The sequence below is a fragment of the Mesoplodon mirus genome, assembly GCF_964341445.2.
Source record: "Mesoplodon mirus genome assembly, chromosome: 4".
In the NCBI taxonomy this organism is placed as follows: domain Eukaryota; kingdom Metazoa; phylum Chordata; class Mammalia; order Artiodactyla; family Ziphiidae; genus Mesoplodon; species Mesoplodon mirus.
Window position 1 is genome coordinate 139,915,693 of NC_138979.1, and position 14,947 is coordinate 139,930,639.

Genomic DNA, 14,947 nt, shown 5'->3' on the forward strand with positions numbered 1-14,947 from the left:
AAATTCTTACAGGTCTGGTTTCAAAATATATCCTGAATTCAATCTCTTCTCACAACCTTTATTCATCCTACCCAAGCCTCCTTATCTTTGTAAATTCTAAAAGAGTCTCCTGACTGGTCTCTGAGTTTCTATTATATCTACTTACATCCTGGTCTCATAATGAAAGTCAGATCATGCCACGCCCCTGTTCAGACCACTCTCCATCCACCCACAGCTGTACCTAACACTCAGAACACAACCATGACCCACAGAATGCTGCCTGACATGGCCCCTGACTGCCTCTCCCCTTCACTTGTCTGTTCATGCATTCTACTCTACCCATGCTGACCTCTTTGCTGTTCTTTGAATACATCAAGCATTCCCTCATCCCAGGGTCTTTGCACTTGTGGGAATGTTCTTCCTGACATCACTTCCTTCAAGCCTCCAAATGTTGGCTCTTACAAGGAGGTCTTTGTATCAGCCCGAGTCTTGGTAGGAAATAGAAGACACACATTTCTTACAAGAATGAAGGGACTTGTTAGAGGTGTGTGCACGGTTAAGGAAACCAACAGCAAGATTTGATGCCACGTCTAGGCTTGAAGGGGCAAAAGGAAGAAATAGCGTTGCAGGAGCGCTAAGAAAGCTGCAGTCCTGGAGACCCATGGGGCTGCCCAGAGGGAACTGTGGTAGCTGCGGGGAGGAGACCAGGGCCAGAGCAGAATGTGTAGGAATAAACACACTGACTTCACTTTTGGTGTGTTGGCCAAACACAGCTGGAAACCTGAGTCCGAGGCAGTTGAGTACTGTACATGTTCTCTATTGTTGCATCACAAATTACCCCAAAACACAGCGGCTTGAAACAATAAACATTTATTATCTCTTACAGTTTCTGTGGGTCAGGAATTCGGAAGCAGCTTATCTTGAGGTTTCCGGCCCCAGGTCTCACATGAGATAGCAGTCAATATGTCATTTTTTGAGGGGGTGGAAAATTCATTTCCAAGGTGGCTCACTTAACATGGTTGGCAAGCTGTTGCTGGTTTTTGGTAGGAGGCCTAAAATCCTGCTCCCAGGTGGGCCTCCACAGGGCTACGTGAGTGTCCATACAACATGGTACCCAGCCTCCCCCCAGAGTGAGTGATCCAAGAGCCCAAGTGGAAGCTATAGGGTCTTTTATGAACCAGCCTTGGAAATCACACACTGTCACCTCGGCTGCATTCTACTAGTCATATAGATCCATCTAGGGGATGAGACCACACAAGCTGTGAATAGCAGGAGCCAAGAATAATTGGAGGCCATCTTGGAGATACCATCAGGCCCAGAGCAAACCAAAGAGGGTGGAGAATTAATTGAAAAGAGTGGGCAAAAGGTGGAAATCAGGGAGTAACCAGTAGCCTTCCTGACCATCCTACTTAAAATATTGTATGCCACTCTGTTCCACTTTGTTTTTCTTCTCAAGACAATGCTACTTGACATAACAAGTATCTATTTGTTAACTATTTTATTTTTGATTCCCCTACCATCATATAAACTCCTTCAGATAAGAGACTTCAACTATTTTGTTTTCTGCTGGCACCTAATAAGCTTCCAATAAATAAGTGTGTAGCTGAATGTATAAATTATACCCAATTTTAGATGAAAAGTAAATGCTTTTAAATGACCAATCCAGTGACCATCCAGTGAAAATTTATTTTGCCCCCAAAAGAATACTACTACTCAGTGAATTAGAATTTGCCTCTGGGAGTTTTATAAGCAACACAGTTTTCTCTTGGTCTTTTCTTCCTCTTCATCTGGTGGTGGTGGTATTTTTCCCTTCATTTTAAGGTCAAGTTCTCATTTTTATCCTCTTAAAATAAAGTAAGTTACATTGCCTCTTGTTTATTTGACTCTCAGTTGAGTTCTGTTTTCAGAGGTCTTATTTATTTTTTATAAATTTATTTATTTAATTTATTTATTTTTGGCTGCGTTGGGTCTTTGTCGCTGTGCGCGGGCTTTCTCTAGTTGTGGTGAGCGGGGGCTACTCTTTGCTGCCGTGCGCAGGCTTCTCACTATGGTGGCCTCTCTTGTTGCGGAGCACAGGCTCTAGGCATGTGGGCTTCAGTAGTTGTGGCACGCGGGCTCAGTAGTTGTGGCTCACGGGTTGTAGAGCGCAGGCTCAGTAGTTCTGGCTCACAGGCTTAGTTGCTCCGCGGCATGTGGTATCTCCCCCGACCAGGGCTCGAACCTGCATTGGCAGGCGGATTCTTAACCACTGCACCACCAGGGAAGTCCCCAGAGGTCTTATTTAACAAAATGGCTCTCCTGAGAAAAATGAACCCTTCCCTCTTAATCTTCCCTCTTATTTCCCCTCTTCTATTTTTTCCTAAAACCTGCCAAGGGCAACTGTGGGGACTTCTGTGGCACCTGTGAGGCTAAAGCGATTGCTGACCTCTGGTTACTGAGGGTCAGAAGAGAACAGATTGCAAGCAGAGAACATTGCTTGTGGAGCCCACGTTCACGATGTTCTCCCTATTGACTGACCATGAGAAGAAGAAGGCAGCCCCAGGAACATCTGTACCCAAATCTAGAGTGGGTGGAGGATGCTTTTTCTCCTCCAGCAGCCCTAGAGGGTGCATCATTAACACCTTTGCAGATATGAAGTGGGAGAAACTGATCCCTTATGTTATGAAGCAGCTTCCCTCGGAGTGGAGGAGACAAGCTGGTTGTCAAAGTAGTGAGACGACATGACTTGATGCCCCGTGTGCATGCTTATCATTCCACACAACATCTGCACAGTAGCGTTCATTGTAACTGCTTTTTGTAATGTGGTACACCTAGTTTCACCATCTGTACCAGAGCCAGCAGCTTTTATCTTTTGTTAATACTAACCTAATCCTGGCTATCAGCTCAGTTGGTTAGAGTGTGGTGCTACTTCATAACCCTCATCATTTACATGTATTATAAATGTGAATAATGAGTAATTCTTGTAAAGTTCATTCATTTAACAAAGAGTTAGTGAATGCTTACTATGTATCAGGAACCATCAAGACCCTGGCTAATCAAGGTGAGCACACGGTTATCTTCCTAGAAATTTAGGGGTAGAAAGGTGTTTTTATTTTCCCATCTGATGATTGTTGTAAGTGGCGGGTCTTTGAAGAATTTCCCTAGACTATTGTTCCAGAATAAAATGGGAGTCTGTCTCGCTAACGATTAAGCAAATCCAGTCATTCTGAACACTTTAGTTTCTTCCTTGAAATCTTATTTTTTCTCTAGTGGAGTCCTCTCAGTTATGGGCAAGTACAACGTTTTTCCCTCTTGACTGCATTATTTGAGGTTATTGTTGCCACCTTCTTCAGGTATAAAACCATTGATGTATGTAATCCTTAAGTAAGGATTCAGGTCATGTAGTTTCCCATGCTTATATCAGAGCACCACGTGTGTTTAAAGGGATTTTTTTAAAGTCATATTTATGCTGTCAGTTTTCAGCTAGTATAACTCTACTTTCTAGATGCAAAAATTTGGTGGTGGGGAGTTAGGGGGAATGTCTGTTAATATTTAATAGCAAACAAATGGCTTGGCTGTGGTCTGGGTGAATTTCAGTATTTTGAGCTGGGAAAGAATCAGTGACAATCACTGGTCTTGAGCAAGTAACCCACTCTTTTCATTTGAAAACAAAGCCATTAATGACAATGTATAAACTAATGACAGATTTGCTTCCTAACATACTGTGGGATGTAATTTTTTTAATTATAAATAAATCTACAGATGTTTGGCTTATAATCTTCCTCCTAAAATTAATCTCTGTACCTCACTTGAAATGCTTTTGCCTTCATTCATATATGCAACAAATATTTATTGCACACCTACTATGTGCTGTGCACTGCACACTGTACCAGAGATACAGCATTGAGTAGGACATGACCTATGTGTTCTAGAATTCCACAGGTGGTAGAGGATGGAGAAAGGGAAACACACAAAAACAATACAATGTGATAAGAGCTGTAATCAGGATAAGCAATAGGTGATTTGTGGAGGAGCGGGGGTAACAACTAACCCAGCCATTTCCTTTGAGAAAACTGTACAAGTAAAAGTAGTAATTTGCTAAGAAATCTTATTTATTGATGACGTTTGCCAAATCAGTCATTTGAGATTTTCACATTTACTATACACCAGCAAATCTTCTCTGCTGAAATTACCCTGTGTAATCATGCAAGTAATACTTAAAGAATGTTGAATAACTTCTTACAAAAGTAACTTGAATCATTTTTGTAACACTTCATGGGAAGTTATAGCAAATATTTCACATTACTGAAAATGCACTTTCCAAGTTTACAGATTGTGAGGAGAGCCATCAACTGACAAACCTTCACAAGAGCTTTCTACATATACTGGTCCTTCCTTACCATCTAAGTAAATAATAGATTTTGCCTCTTGGTTTAATATTCTTACTTGGTTGGCATTTCAAGGTTTTTCCTGTTTCAGCATCAATAGCACATTTTCCTTCTCTTCTCATTTTCTGATTCCTAAAACATTTTGGGTCATATTTTAAGCAGCCTTGGTGGTTTGTTTGCTCCTTCTCTTAAAATTCTGTAAAATGTATGCTCTTGTATCTTCAAAGGGTCAGTAGTACTCATAACTTTCTTCCACAGGACCTAATGGTTCAGATTCCCCTAAAGTCAACAAACATGTACTGAGCACGCACAGCATATAGAGACCAGAGATACAGCCCTGCCCTCAGACAGCACTCAGTCTAGTTAGACTCCAGCGGACTTGGGAGTAGAGACAGATTCACCACCCAACACTCAACATCACAATTCCCTCCCCAGCTCCTATGGTTCTGTTTCTGAAATTCTATCACAGGAAAATCCAAAGTGAGAAACTTAAGACTTATGAGAAAAGTAGAGCTGGGGAGATCAAGGTCATAAGCAAACCTACGAATATTCTTTACAGTAGGGAAATCACCAAAGACATGAAGACAGAAGGTCCCCAAACATCTTTTATTGCCCAGCCTTTTGCCATCTTATTTACCATCAAAATAGGTCATCCTTTCTGGCAATGTATTTGGCAGAGAAAATAAAATCTTGCCTTTCTGGCTTGCCTGCAAATTACCGGAGTTATTACCGTATAGCTTTTCTTTCAAGACACTTCAGAATGATTTACTCCTGTGATGTTAATCTCACTGATTCGTATCCTTTAATTCTGACATTCTTTTCAAAGGATTGTTTTTCCCAGGCTTTGCTTGTGTACAATGTTCTCTAACCTCTGCCAAACTTCATTGCTGACTCCCTCTTCTTGATCTTGTTTCTTGTTTCCTGTTGTCCCTGCTTTTCTGTATGCATCTTCGGAGACTTTTTGAGGGGACACGTTGTATTTTGCAGAATTGCTCTTTGTTTTTATCGTAAGAATGCACTTGGTTTAAACTCTTTCATTACCCTAGTGGACAGTCCAGCCCTACCTTCCACTGGTGGAGGGTTTGAAACATTTTCTGGGAAGACCAGAACTTCAGACATGAAGCAGGCAGTGTCCACTCAGGGAGTGTCTGGCCTTTGTTCCTACTTAAGCTGGCCAAACCCTCCCTGTGCACAGCTGTTTGGATCCACAGCCAGGCCTCTATGGCTCTTTCTCGCCTGTCTCCAGCTCTGATTCGATTGCCTTCCCCAGCTCCTGTGTGCGTCCTTTCTGTGTCCCTCCATACCCGGTGTGTCTTCACCAAGACCTCCCGCTTCATGATTAGCCCTCCTCCAGCACCCCTCGGCTTCCATCTACCCTATGTCTCTGAGCCCACACCCTCCCTCCTTCCCTTCCCATCAACTCTTGTATTTGTTAGGAAAGCAAATTTCTTGAACTCATTGATCATTGGCAACCTCCCCAGGGCTTTACGTATGTAGTACAAATATATATACACTTGGGTTAACAACCCAAATGAGTTCAATCGTGGTGATATTTCAGGCAATGTGAGGGAAGAATCTGGGGTACTTCACACTATCCAGTTAGCCCCCTAGTTAGCCCTGCCCAGGGCAAAGGGAAAGGAAAACTCATGCTTCTCTGGAGGAAGAGGTGGCCATGGCTTGGCAAACCCCTTGTCCTATTAACTTTTGTGCTGGGCTATGCAGCAGAGACTGACATTTCCCATTTGTGAGGGTCAGCGGCGCTCTCTCTCTCTCTCTCTCTCTCTCTCTCTCTCTCTCTCTCAAGAAAGATTAGTTCTACCCACCCTGACCCCTGACTCTCTTTAAACCAAATATGATTCAGTCTCTTTGGCTCCCTAACAGCTGGGGGTAGGCTCAGATGTCTCAGGGGAGGGAATGATTGTGCTGACACAGAGATCAGATCATGACTATGCCTCTTTTTCAAAAGAAGTCTTTAGAGAGACTTCTATTCCTTTTAGTTGATCCAAGAAATGCCTGGAATTCTGGATTTTCTGTGATAAGATAACAGCTCAATGATTCATTTATTTATTCCTTTTTAAAAAAATTTATTAAATTTTATTTTTGGCTGTGTTGGGTCTTTGTTACTGCACGGGCTTTCTCTAGTTGCGGTGAGCGGGGGCTGCTCTTCGTTGCAGTGCATGGGCTTTTCATTGAGGTGGCTTCTCTTGTTGCAGAGCACGGGCCCTAGGCACATGGGCTTCAGTAGTTGTGTCACGTGGGCTTCAGTAGTCGTGGCACACGGGCTCTAGAGCGCAGGCTCGGTAGTTGTGGAGCACAGGCTTAGTTGCTCCATGGCATGTGGGATGTTCCCGGACCAGGGCTCGAACCCATGTCCCTTGCATTGGCAGGTGGATTCTTAACCACTGTGCCACCAGGGAAGCCTCCATTTATTTATTCTTAATGACTATTTGGCACAACAATTAAGCAAGCCATTAAATGTATCATTCATGCATATGAGTGGACAGGATTTATTAATATACGAATTTACCTTCTTATTCTCATTTCACCATTCCGTCTCCAGCGCAGCCCACACATGCCCTCAAGGAGCCGCAGTGCTGGTTGGTGGCTGGTTCCTTCCGGAGACAATAGAATAAGGAAGGGGAGAGGGAGACCCATACTCCATACTGAGACGTGGGCGGAAAAGCAGGGAGGGCTTAGCCAGAGAAGGCAAGTCAATCAAAACAGTAAAGAAATAGCTGAGCAAGGCAAGGGGGGGAGGACAGAGGGAGGAACAGTATTTAACAAGATTAGAGGAAGAGTCTGGGGATTTGGCATGAGAGGCTCTGGGACAGCTGTGAGGTGGCAAAAACCAGAGAATTCAGGAGGGAATGTGAAAAGGGTTTCTGGCTTATTAATTAGTCTCTGGCTTATAAATTAGTTTCTGGCTTATAAATTAGTCTCTGGCTTATAAATTAGTGTACTTTAAGTCTCCTTGCATCTGGAAATGCAAGTAAAGAATAGCTTTCTTTCCTTTTTTTTTTCTGTTTCGTTTAAAAATTTATTTTCTAAATAACTTTTTGTTGCCAGACTGTGCTTCTTTATAAGCAATTCACTGCAGAAATGAAACCAGGAGTTGCCCCAGGATTGTTTAGGGTTACCTAGAGAACAAATATTCAGAATTTGGTATGTATGTACCATGGCTTTCTGCAGATGATTTGAAAAAAAAAAAAATAGAGGGATCATTGTTCCTTACCCCATGACCAACTTCTCATATCAGAAATTTCCTTTTTTCCCCTTCCCCAGGCACCCAAAGGAAAACAACAGCAGTTTTGGAATTTCTGCCAATGATGCTTTTTCATTACACAAACTTCTGTTAAGCGCCTGCTATGTGACAAGTAAAGATGAATGGAACCTGGCCCAGCCTTAAGGGCTGATACTGATGAGCGAGGTGGACATATTAACAACTTGTTAAAACACTGCAGTTAGTGCCTCTATGGAGACAGAGGCAAGGCACTGTGCACTCATGGGGCAAGGAAGACTCGCCTCTGTTTCCGTGGTCAGGGGAGGTTTTTGAGAGAAGCTGGGTCTGAAGGGATAAGTGGGGGTCACCAGCAGAAAAATGGAGGAAAGAATAAGGGTGTTTCTGGCAAAAGGAAGAGCATATGCCAAGATGCAGAGGAGAAAAGAGCATGGCCCCAGGAGAAACCATGAAGGTGGGTGTAGAACGGGTGGATGTAGGGTTGCAACAGGTTAGCTAAGAAGTTTAGGATGTAGGTGGGTGGTGTTACAGAAGGCCTTGTATGCCATGCAAAGGAATTAAGACTTGTATCCTGCAAGCAATGAGGAAGGGAGATTCTGAAAAATTATAGCAGAGCAGCGACTTGCTCACCTCTTCATTTTAGAGATGGACTTCTAGTGGGCATAGCTTAGAAGAGAGACTGAGGTAGGAGGACAAAGTAGAAAGTATTGCAGTCATCTAGGGAAAACCAAAATATTGTTGGAATAAGACCATGGCCACGGTAATGGAGAGGAAGAGTTTGGTGGAAGAGCTAATTTCATGGCGGATATGAAGGATGAGGAACTTTAAATCAGACATGGGGTAACAAAGGCAGATGATTCTGATATTATTCTTATATTCCTGCTCTAGGCAACTGGTTTGTTGTATTCCTCACTCAATAAAATTCAGAATACAGAAAGGAGAACAAGCTTTGGATAAGTCAATATGTATAATTTGGGGACTGTTGATATCAAAGAACTCCAAGGAACATCCAGCTAGAATGCTCAATAACGCAGGAGAGATAACAGACCCAAATGATGGCTTCCCTATTACCATCGACCTCCTCTGCCAGATACATGTAAGAAGTACAGGTATCAATGCCTACAAACAGGGCCACTGATGACTGTTGAAGAATTTTACAGGCTTCTGTTTTATGTATAGACTCATGTTTAGTTACTCATGGCATGAATGGTTCATGGTGAGATGTAATTATATCTCCTAAGAAATGGACACTTTAAAATCTAGCTTTTAGCTCTGAAGAGAGGTTGGTTGATACTTCCCAGCAATGGGCAGGTTAACCTACTGAGAGTTTTATAAGGGCCAGAGATGGAAGAACAGATCAGAAGGCAGCAGGCCAAATTCCTAGAGATTTTAGTGTCTGAAAGAGATTTCCCTATGTAGACATAAAGATAAGTACCAGCCACTCTCTGATGGTTGAGGGAGAGAGAAGGGAGGGAGAAAGGATTTAAACAACAGAAAGGACCTGTTTGAATCCAGAGTTCATGCCAGAATCTGCCACTAGTTTAAAATTAACCAAAGATTTGTTTCCAAAATCTTTCCAACCATTCATAATTGTGCTTCTCATTTTTCTTAGACTTGATATCATATATATTTAAATTTTCATTTAAAAGCTTCCAGTAACCTTTGGCACCAAGATTCCTGATTTGGAGGTAATCCATGTCTGATCTTCATTGGGTTGTAGGAGGTTGTGGGAATGTTATCCAATCCTCTTTCACAACTACAATTCTATTTACTGGTGGTTCAAAAGTAGTTCCTCATTTTAAATCTTGAATCAATCCACTTTGTAATTTTTTGATGTTAGTGAGTTAACATCAGGGTCCTTTTTTTAAAAAATTTATTTTATTTATTTATTTTTGTCTGCGTTGGGTCTTTGCTGCGCGCGGGCTTTCTCTAGTTGTGGTGAGCGGGGGCTACTCTTGGTTACGGTGCACAGGCTTCTCATTGCGGTGGCTTCTCTCGTTGTGGAGCACGGGCTCTAGGCGTGCAGGCTTCAGTAGTTGTGGCATGCGGGCTTAGTAGTTGTGGCTCATGGGCTCTAGAGTGCACACTCAGTAGTTGTGGTGCACTGGCTTAGTTGCTCCACGGCATGTGGAATCTTCCCAGGCCAGGGCTCGAACCCATGTCCCCTGCATTGGCAGGCAGATTCTTAACCACTGCGCCACCAGGGAAGCCCCCAGGGTCCTTTTTGATAAAAGACTTCTAGGAAGAAATAAGCAAACTCTGTTTATGGAACATCAAATCGAAACAAGGAGTATCCTAGGGACTGTCTCAGAACATTCCATAGAAATTAAATTCTGTACCTTCCAGGTTAATGTGATGTAGTCCTCAAGGTGGGTTAGCAAGGCTCACCTGATGACTTCCCTGATTATAGAGTTATCCTGCACCCGCCTTAGATTTCCAACATTTCTTGTTAGTTTACTTGCTGGAGGGGTAAGGCAAGCCTGGATTAAAAAACAGAGCTGGGAATTAACCGTTGCCCAGGAAGATTAGCTTTCCAGGCACTGATTCTTGAGGAGAGGTTTCTTAATGGTGTTGCCTGGTCACTAGAAGGATTCCCCCGAGACCCACCCTCAGCCTGGGTTTAATCTGTAGCTTCCCCAAAGCACCTTGTGTTCATAGTGGGGAAGAATGACTCAGGCTGAATAAATTCAGAGTCCCGAGAGCATTGAGGTTTAGTGGTGAATATCCTACTGTGGGGAATCGGGAAACCAAGTATTGGTCCTGGTTTGGCTGCTGACTGCCAAAGTCACTCACCATCTCTGAGCATCCATGTCCTCTAAAAATAGTAGGAGCTAATATGTATTGAACGAATCCTATGTTTCAGGAATGATTATTATCATTTTGTGCACCATTTCATTTAATCCTCAGATTTCTGCTATGGGGTATGACTATAATCACCTGCATTTTGCAGATGAGGAAATAGAGGCATGTAGAAGTTATTTTGCCCAAGTTCATAAATCAGTAAAGACCGCTTGGACTCAAATACTGGTGGGCAGATTGGCCTGCAGTCTCTACCCTTATTCCTAACACTGCACCACCCCCTAAAGTGAAGGGAAAGGACAAGAGGATGACGAGGGTTCTTTTAGCCCTGCTAGTGTGGGGTGGAGAGGAAGAGGGCTCTGTTTCTGGGGTGAGAAGATCCAGCGTTCAGCTCTACCTTGCTACTCCCCACCACTGAGAATCTTTCAGGGAATATGTCTTCATTATTAGGCCACGGGTAGCACTGCAGGACTTGGTTTAGCTCCTATGCCCCACAAGAATACTTATCAGGGCCATTCTTTTCTGAGCACGTGGATTAAGTGAGATCTCAGTGGTAGTGGAACCTTGGAGAAATGAAGCATCGGGAATGTTGGCCACAGAGAAAAATGCTGCAGCAAGAAGCTGCAAGCGCCCAGCTCGCTGCCTTGATGGGGACCACAGTAAATGAGGAGGTGCCATGGAGCCTGGTGCTGGATCTCAGGGGCAGAACCTGGCCAGGGGCTGTGGACCCCCCAAAACAACAGCAGCAACAACAGACCAAGTTCAGGCCGAGAAGGCAGACTCTGTGGGGAAGGGGGCCGAGAGAATGAGGGAATAAGGGGAAGGAAGGAACACACGGCCCCAGAGGGTCTTGGAACAAAGGGGAAAAGGGGATTGTAGTCACATTGGTGTCAGTAGCCCAAGAGAAGAGGAAAGGGCTCCCGTGAGCCCTGAAATGGAAGGAGAGGGAAAGCAGTAAGCAGCTCACAGCTAGCAAGAGGAGGAAGTGGGAGATGCACTGCTTCCTGTAGAAAGACCGATGACTGAAGACAAAGCTGGGTGGGGACTAGTCCCTGGGCTGCAGGAGCTGCTGCTACACATACACACAGCGGCTGCCGCGCCGTGGGCAGCTCCTACTACTGCGGGGCTGGGCTGGGCTGGGCGGGCTGCGCCGGAGCTCGCCTGCACACAGCGGCTCGGAGGGAGGAGGAAAGCCACTCGTCTCGGACCAGCCTCGGGAGCCAAGGTAAAGGAAACACTTTTCGTGTTGCTCCTCGCTAAGTGAGAAAAATGACCCTCGCCTGCGGTTGTAAGGGCAGATTTCGAGGGGGAAGAAAGACACATTGTTCCGGGGATGGGGGGAAATGGTCAGGATGGGTTGTGTTAGCAGGGATTTTGAGAAGGACCAAATTCGTGACACCTTGATTTGAAAAAAATAATCCTCATTAGTGCTTAGCTTCGGTGACTCATCAGGAAAACACGCTAAATGTTAAGAAGCTGTTTGCATAGTTCTCTTGGAAGGAAAGCAGAGCCCAGTTGAAATCAATTGGGGCTGTGAAGCTGTGGGCTGATCGATCATCTGAACGTTGCAGTCTTGTTTGAGGGGTGTAAAATGTTAATTGCATTATCTTTCTTACACATTGCACTGGGGTAGCTTCTATCTTGCAGCATAAGGACTGTGATTTGGCTTTTTGTTTGTTTGTTTGCTTGGGGCGTTAAATCCTTTTGTACTCAGAATTTGCCAACAAAGGCTGGAATTGCGTATGTGAGGGGCAGTATTTACCATTTAAAAAAAAAAGGTGTCTTCCTCCCTCTGCCCTGTGCAGCTGCTTTCAGGATAACCTCAGAAACAGCTATCATTTACCAGTGGGTCTTATCCTAAAGTTGCATTCTTTCTCAAAAGAGTGTGGCGGGTTTAACTTGTCTAGACTCGGATACCAGTGTATATATGGGTTTTATGTTTATATAGATTTTATTCATCTATAGGTCAAGGTGCATATTAGCCTCAGTGACGGACAACATGTAAAAGTGTTGCCAGGTTGTTTCCTTACCTGCCTATGCTGTGGATGGGCGAAACAGTGAAATCAGAACTTGATTTTTATTCTTTGATTTCCTTGAGCAATGGGTCCTCTTATTAGAGTCTATGGCCATGGCTTGTTCATATTTGTGAATGACACATACAAGTGCAGTAAATAGGTCCAACGGATTAGAAATGAGATTGTGAGATTTCTTTGGCAGGATATGTAGGAGGGTTTAATATCCTAGCATAGCCTGATTTAAAAATTAAGCTGTGTCTCCAACAGAAAATGCTGTTAAGCAATAAGTGATCGTTGATAAAAGGTTTTGTCTTGCATTTTTACAATGAAAGGAGGTAATTTTCAAAAGAAAGAACTGCTTATAGAGGAGTAAAAATAATTAAAAGGTCATATTTAGACACTCATTCTTAAAGTGTAGGTTTTAAACACTAAATATGCCATGGAAAGTGTATATGCTTCCTCATTTATCATTATTCTCAACTGTGAAGAGCTCTAGTTTTTTTTTTTTTTAATGTCACCTTATGAAATTGATTTGTCTTCTCAAAATTTGTGGGGTAGCAGCGCATTCTCAGAGATAAGAATCTTTAGGTTAAAGAAAAAAAGGTCAAATTTCCTGAGCATACTTATGAAACTAAACCTGTGTGATGACTAAGAGGCGAAATAGTGCTGGTGTTGAAACCATGGAGCTCCCCTGACAAATCCATTGAATTTAATCAAACCTGCGGGCAAAACAAGTCACACCACATATTCCATGGTTCCAGTTCCCTTATGTCTAGGAGACATAAGGGAACTGGAACCTTATGTAAAGATCATCTTCCCAGAGAGGAGATCTCGGGTGCATCTTGGATCCTGAATGCCCCTAACTGGAGCTCTGTGATCAAGCTGCCTGTCATTAAATGAAATGGAAAGTTGGGAGTCTGGGCTGTATGAACGAGGATGGAGCTCACACTCTGGTACTTACTCAGCTACGGGCTGGATTCACTAGATGATGCCAACACCCTGCTTTGTGTGAGGATGTGTAGAAATCTGTTTTACTCCTCACTGTGTGTTTCACAAAAGAGTCAGAAAATGAAACCTTGGCTCATAGGCAGAGGGGAGTCCAGAGGCCCCCTGCTCTCTTTCAGAAAACATCAAACAAGAGATGCCTATTTTCTGCACAGCCCCAAACATTCCCTTAATTATTAAATTCCAGCTTGAAGCACAACATGAATGAGTAACAGCAGATCAGTAACTACGATGGCAGGAGGTTTAGGAAAAAGATGAAAAAGCTCCTGTCCTGTAAAATGGGACTATTTCCTCTTCTTCTGGCCATATGGAATATTAAAAGACATACTGCTTTTGTCCAGAGTGTTCGGAGGCTTTTGAGGGAGTCAACCAACGCTGAAATTTTAATTGTGTGTGTGTGTGTGTGTGTGTGTGTGTTTTCTGCCATATGGCCGACGGCAGAGTGGAAACACGACTCCTGGTTGGTCCCGGGCCTCATGGAGGGCTTGTAGTGAATGCATTTGGTTGACTGACTTTTTTAGCCTACTTCAGAAGGCAGGCTCAACTTTTAAGTATAAAAGCTCTATAGTCAAAGCACAAAGCCTCTTCAGAGACAACTGTGGGTAGCAGAAAACAGCATGGTGGAGTGAAAAGAATGCAGGCTTCGAGAGTCAGGCAGATCTGCCTTTGAATCCTACCACTGGTTTTCTTACTCCTTCAGCTGGTACGGTGTTAGGAATCTTGCTTTCTTCACTGTAAAGAAGGGTTAATAGTACATAATCAGGGTATTTATTTTGTTGTTTGTTTGTTTGTTGTGTTTTATTTGGTTTTTGCTTTTGTGTGTGATTTGTGAGTGCCTGCCTGGTACATAGTAGGTACTCAGATGTCGTTTTTTCTTCTGCATCGGGAAAAGTTAGCGTATTCTTGATCTTTGCCACTGTCTCAAAGATTCAGGAGACATTTTTTTTTAAGTGTAGTGAAATATATATAACATAAAATTTCCCATTTTAGCTATTTGTAAATGTGCCATTCTGTGGCATTAAGTTTACTGACATTGTTGTGCAACTGCCACTACCCTCCGTCTCCAGAGCTTTTTCATCTTCTCAAACTGAAAATCTGTTCCCATTAAACAGTAACTCCCCACTCCCTCCTCCCCCCAGCCCCTGGCACCACCATTCTACCTTCTGTCTATGACTACTCTAGGTACTGCGTGTAAGTGGAATCATACAGTATTTGTCCTTTTCTTTTCTTTTCTTTCTTTTTTTTTTTTGCGGTACGCGGGCCTCTCACTGTTGTGGCCTCTCACGTTGTGGAGCACAGGCTCCGGACGCGCAGGCTCAGCGGCCATGGCTCACGGGCCCAGCTGCTTTGCGGCATGTGGGATCTTCCTGGACCAGGGCACGAACCCGTGTCCCCTGCATCGGCAGGCGGACTCTCAACCACTGCGCCACCAGGGAAGCCCAGTATTTGTCCTTTTGTGACTGGCTTATTTCACTTACCAAAATGTCTTCAAGGTTCATCCATGTTACGGCATATGTTGGAATTTCCTTCCTTTTTTAGGCTGA

At 43.5% G+C, this 14,947-nt stretch overlaps 1 protein-coding gene across 2 annotated transcripts in view; it reads left to right on the forward strand.

The window, feature by feature from the left end:
- Nucleotides 1–11,426: 11,426 nt before the first annotated feature.
- The window catches only part of GNG2 (G protein subunit gamma 2), a 130,764-nt gene continuing 127,243 nt past the window's right edge, over nucleotides 11,427–14,947 (forward strand). Inside the window, exon 1 of one of the 2 annotated variants that reach the window (XM_082617423.1) lies at nucleotides 11,427–11,608. The gene's annotated coding sequence lies outside the window, so the exon portion shown is untranslated. The remainder of the gene's footprint in view (nucleotides 11,609–14,947) is intronic. The other variant, XM_082617422.1, reaches the window with a different exon arrangement.